The following is a 6,531-nucleotide window of genomic DNA, read 5'->3' as shown; positions in this document are numbered from 1 at the left end:
ATATAGCGGTCGGGTTGGTCCAAACCGCCCAAAAAAAAAGTCTAAACCGCAAACCGACCAGACCGCCCGGTTTCGGCTATTTTTCAAACCAGACCGGACCGCCAGACCGTTCAAACCGCCAAAAACGGTCCGGTTTGACTTGGTTCGGTCGGTTTGAGCGGTCCGGCGGTTTTTTTGAACACCCCTAAGTGGAATGTGCGGAACTCAATTTCATCTTATAGGGAAACCAAATGCCTAAATGGAATTTGGTCAACGGAATTGATCGTTCCATTTCCTTTAGATTCCGTTGGAATCCTGCGATCCAAATGCCCCCTATAACGGTTTTTGTCCTTGTGGTTTTGAGATAACGGTTTTTGTCTCTATGGTCCTCACGTTATTGTTATTTTCATCCTTACGATTTGATCCTTATTTCTGTTTTCGTGTCTCTAGTTTACAACTTATTGCTATTCTAGTCCCTCATACTTAAATGTAGCAATTAGTCTCGAGGACAAAAATTGCAATAATATGCAAAACATAGGAACGAAAACTGCAATTTGAAAACCACAGACAAAATTTACAATTACAAACCAAAGGACAAAAAAACACAATTTACTCCAATAATAATGATAATATTATCAAAGGACATTTTTCCTAACAGTATTTAAGTCTTTGGCCTCCTAGAAGGTCAGGGTTTAAAATCTCACCGAAAATGAGGAGAGTGTGTGAATTTATTTGTTGCATTTGTCATATATAAATATTATATACTTCAAAAAGAATGATAATATTCGTTAAAGTAGGAAAATCACGTTTTACAACTTTTTTCCTTTAAACTTATGATTATCTGTTTATAATTTGTGAGTGTATAATATAAATTGATAGTTATTTGATTTTATCAACTAAAAATACACAGTTTTGTATTCAGGGACGGACCCAAAATTTCTTTAAACAGTGACACCGTTTAACTATAAGAAAAAATATAGGGAAATTTTTTTAAACGTTGGCACCATTTGACTATAAAAAACAAATGTACATTTTTTTTTCAAACGTTCGCACAATTTGACCAAGAAAATGACACTAATAGGTTTTGAATTTGGGTCTGAAATGGAATAAAAGCCTTGCAAACTAACTCTACCAAATAAAACTTGTTCTCATTGTAGTTTCAAAATACAATACGGTGGCACACAACAAATTAATACGATTGCACCTTTCACGAACTTAATTCTTTTTACCATTTGACGGAGGAATAATACGGTGGCACTGTAGGTCCCGTCACTTGTTGTATTCATTATTTATTTAGAGCATCTCCAACCTATCGATTACAATAGAGTTTTGGCGAACGAATCACTTCTACCGGCTTCTATAAGGACCAGTAAAATGAGCGTTGTTTGGCAAGAGAGATTGTCATTTTCAGAGGAGAATTTTATGTACGGTTGGCAGAGTTTTGGATTTTAATGCATGGGCCTACAGTTTTTGAGTTTTATTGAATGTGTCAAATATGAATTAGAGCGATCTTGAAAGCCAATTGTTGCTTTTAAGTGCAAGCACAATAGACTGTGATTAATCATACTGATATGAATAATACTGGCACAAAGTAAACCACGTCATGCCCGATATCTTTCTAGAAAAAGAAATTCAAAACTCGTTAAACCACTCAAAACCATACAAAATCGTGTCGGTCCCATATACAATTCAAAACCTAAACGAAACCTATGATGGCCACCGGTTTTTATCAAATAAAAATCTCTGTCACTGTTAAACAACGGACTGTTATCAACCACAATCGTAGACAGATCACTGATTATTTCAATATCTTAGAATATGTATCACCGAGATTTCAACAATTTATCTCGTATTATAAACCTTTTGTCGTTTTTCTATTTTGATTTATTATCCAACTCCTCGTACGCCATCGGATTTGATTTAGATTTTCACTTGAATTTACAAATCGTAATTCTCATTTCTCAATGATATTAGCTTTTTGCATACTTTTCGAAGAACACTAAATATTGAGATTAGCATTGTATATCTATATGAACTATTTAACTGATTCATATATGAATCTGTGTGATTCACATATGAATCATTTAATTGATTCATATATGAACCCGAATGATTTACATATGAACTATTTTTAAGTCATTCGTATATGAACTATTTAATTGATTCATAGATTAGGAAAATTTGATAATTTTGTAAAACTAGAATTGCGATATATGGTCGAGAGAAAATCGATGATAGAATCGTTAACAGGATGAAGATTGTATATCGCCGACCATACTTTCGTTGTTGTCGTCAACGATGATGATGAAGTGATTGATGGTTACAGGATCGATCTTGATTATCGTCGCCGATTTTTTCTAGTTACCATATTGCCCATCCTTAAAAAAATGGTCAAGATTTGCAATTTTGAATGTGAAGTACTGGATAATTTTGATCAATTGATCCTAAGGATAGTATCACCTTTCTACTTCTCAAACACTTAACACTTTCCAAATAAACCTCTCTCTCTCTCTCTCTCACACACACACACACACACATATATATATATATATATATAAAGGTTGGTTATTATATAACCTTTTACATTTGTACAACCAACACAATCTCAACCGTGCATTTAATTTGGTGAATATGTGATTTCATAAAAGGTTTGATTGTTTACTAATATAAAGTATTGATCATAATTAATGAATCATATTCATTTTTCCATAAATATTCAAATCATAATAAATGAACTCTCATTATTTTCATAAATATCTCAATTAATTGGGTTGTATTGGTTGTACAAATGGACATGGTTGTATTTGAAATATATCATATATATATATATATATATATAGGGTATATTTATTTTACAACTTTGTGTATTTGTACAACCCTTGCAACCCAATTAATTGAGATATTTATAGAAATGATGGAAGTTCATTTATTATAATTTGAATATTTATGGAATATGAATAGAGTTCATTAATTATGATTAATACTTTATATTTGGAAATAATCAAAACTTCTATGAAATCACATATTCATCAAATGAAATGAACGGTTGATATTGAGTTGTATTGGTTGCACAAATGTCAAGGGTTGTATAATAACCAACCTATATATATATATATATAGGGGAGCGATCAAATGCAAACCACTCAATTTGTACAAACCGTGCAAACCGTATTCAACCAATCATAATTATTCATTTTGTTCATTTTTTTATAATTATGAGAGGTTGATTAATCATTTTTATTGTGGAGGGTGTTAATCATAGATATTATCATCTTCATTATTTTAATTTTAGAGAAATACATGAAACAGTTTCATTAATGTTAGAGAAATACATGAAACAGTTTCATTAAGTATTATATGAAACAATTTCACAACCATATATGAAACAATTTCACAATCATATAATTAAATGAAACAATTTCATGAAATTTCATAAGATTAAACAATGAAATCGACAGATGAAGGTGGTTTACACGATTTACACAAATGAAGGCGGTTTTCATATGATCACTCCTATATATATATATATATATATATATATATATATATTCCCAAAATCATATAAGAACCCTTCTATAAGTTAGAAATTCTATAAACCACTATTAACCACAAGTATTTAAATTTCATAATTATCTTAATAATTTTTAAAGTAAAATTATATTTTTCCATCCTTGTGGTTTGTTAAAAATTGCGGATTTCATCTTCGTGGTTTTGGAATTTCAATTTTCATTCTTATGGTTTGCAATTCATTTCTATTTTCGTCCCCAAGGCCAAAACACTACTTTTAAGTATGAAAGACAAAAATAGAAATGAATTGTAAACCATAAAGACAAAAAAATCAATACATTTTAAATCATAAAGACGGAAAAGGTAATGAATTATAAACCATTGGGATGAAAATAGAAATTTTCAACAAACCATAAGGACTAAAACCGTAATTTACTCTAACTTCTATCATATTCTCAAGTGTTTCATCTATGAAACAATACACATGTTGAGATGTATTAATCCAGTTTCATTAATGAAACAATATATGCGTTGATCTGTATTTATTCGTTATGATAATATAGTGTTGTTTCACCAATACCGATCGTAGTGATTTCAAATGGAGAAATATGAGTTTTGTTAGTTTAAAGTTGATAAAATATTGAAGAATATTAAATGTATATGAAAACTAATTAAAATATTTAATTAAAGTTTTTTTTTAAGGAAATACTTAATTAAAATTAGTTACCTAGTATATCAATTACCTAATATACATCGTATTTTAAAAACGTTTATGAATCAAAGTGTATCATATTGATAACGTTCACAATGTATTTTCTTTGTTTTATGAAATGTATCATAGTGTGCAATTTCGTTATTTTCATTGTTTTACAAAGGGTATCACATTGTGCATCTTGTATGTATATCTGGTTATCACAGTGAATATCGTTTGTGGGTATCACCATGTGTATCTTGTGTTCACATAAGGTTTCATCGGAATAAGGTTCGCAATAAGATTTGTCGGGGAGAGGAAAGAGGAGAAATGAGAGAGGATATTTATAAAATTTCGAAAATGCCCTTAATTAATATTTTATGTTAAAATTAACAAAATTATTAATTTCCTAATTTAACCTTTGATTTGTAGTTGAAATTGGATCTCACGGTTACCACAAACAAGACAGTTTCTCATTTGATTAGGCTCATATATATATGACAAAAATACCAAAAAGAAAGAAAAAAAAAAACTAAAATACCTCTAGGTTAATGGAGGAGTTCTGGGATATAAATTCTTAAAGACGAAAACAGTAATAAATTAAAAATCAAAAAAATGAAATTCATGATTTTTCTCAAACCACAGGGACTGAAACTGTAGTTTACTAGAAATATAATTGGATATCAACCTTTAGGGTGCGTTTGGTAGGCAGAACATGACATAACACATTTATCCCATGTTTGGTGTGGTTTTATGTGGGACTAAGTGAAACAAGGTAGAACACGGGTAGGACACGGTAGTCCACCCTTCCCCCCATGGAACTAACTAGAACAATAAATAATTGACCTTTCTACCCTCTCAAAACCTTCATCATCGTGCCCTTCTTCCCCTCCTTCTTCCACCGTCTCCTTCATCATTGGCGGCCTATTATCAATCGGCGGCATGGACATAATCGTTCCCCTTCACAATCGTTCTCCTTCACAACCGTTCTCCTTCACAATCGTTCTCCTTCATCAATCGTTTAGGAGAACTCGACAGCCCCAATCGTTCGACCTTCTCCTTTCTCCATATTCTCAGGTAATCGATCTCTCCTCTCCTTCATTAAAGATGTTATCACACGTCGATCCTTGAAAGATGTTATCTTAATGCCATTAAAGATGTTATCACACTTCGATTCATGAAAGCTTACTGTATTCAAGCATACTGTTTGCATTTTCTTAACTATATTCAAGCTTGCTGTATCACACTTCGATTAATGCCATTATAGATAAATATAAATTTCTTTTGAAGTATTTGAGTTCCTAAGCATACTGTTTGCATTTTCTTTTTGAAGTATTTGAGTCCCATTGAAATTAATGTTTATCTACTCCATTTTGCTACTGTTTGCATTTCCTTAACTATATTCTTTTTTGCGTTTCCTTAACACTAGTTTGTTGTTTGCATTTTCTTTTGATTTATTAATTTGAGTTTTTAATTAAGATTGATTTTGGAATTTTTTGGTATTTTTAAATAGTATTTGTAAGCATTTATATTGATTATTTGGTGAAAACACACTAAACAGCTCACTGGGGGTAAATTGGTCATTTTAACCAGTTCTGTCATGTCATGTCTTATCAAATGCTGAACAGCTGTCATGTCCTGTTCTGTCATGTCCTGTCCTGTCTGCGCACCAAACGCACTCTTACGCATATATGCAAGTATCTTTTTCTTTTTAAATTAAAAAAATAGGATTTACATATAAAATTTAAAAAATACTATAAAATAATTGACTTCAATGAGACATTAAACTTTATGCATTTTTTGGATTTATTATTTTATTTATTGACTTTTTTGGTAGATTCTAAAACAATCTTTATTGGAGTTGTGGTAGTGTCCACCATACATGAATCTTTACAAGGAACAAATTTTACTATTTTTGTTTCATATTAGAAGCGTACTCGCGTAATACAGCGAGATACATCGTGATTTTAATATTTTATTTTATTCTTTATCTCAATCGATGTTATAATATGACTTTATGTGATTTTGAGAAAGCGACGATGTTTTTATTTTTGAATAAAATATAAATTTAAAAATATCATAAAATTTTGAAAAAAATATCGATATCAGTATCAAATTAATCTTTTTAAAAGTTATTGTGTTTTGGTGTAATTTCCTTAATTAAATTCTGTTAGTTATCAATAATTATCATGATTTTTAGATTTTTTATATTTAAAATGAGATATTTATCCAATATTTGATTATGTTTATATGCAGTTAGTTAGACGAATTCAAGTATGAAGCTTTCATAAGTTGTACTTATGTATAATTTACTTGTAATCTTAAAGTTTAAGTAATATGCATAAATAAAGAAT

Source organism: Cynara cardunculus, assembly GCF_001531365.2.
Source record: "Cynara cardunculus var. scolymus isolate 2C chromosome LG 3, CcrdV1, whole genome shotgun sequence".
NCBI lineage: Eukaryota > Viridiplantae > Streptophyta > Magnoliopsida > Asterales > Asteraceae > Cynara > Cynara cardunculus.
Note: the sequence above shows the minus strand (reverse complement) of the source record.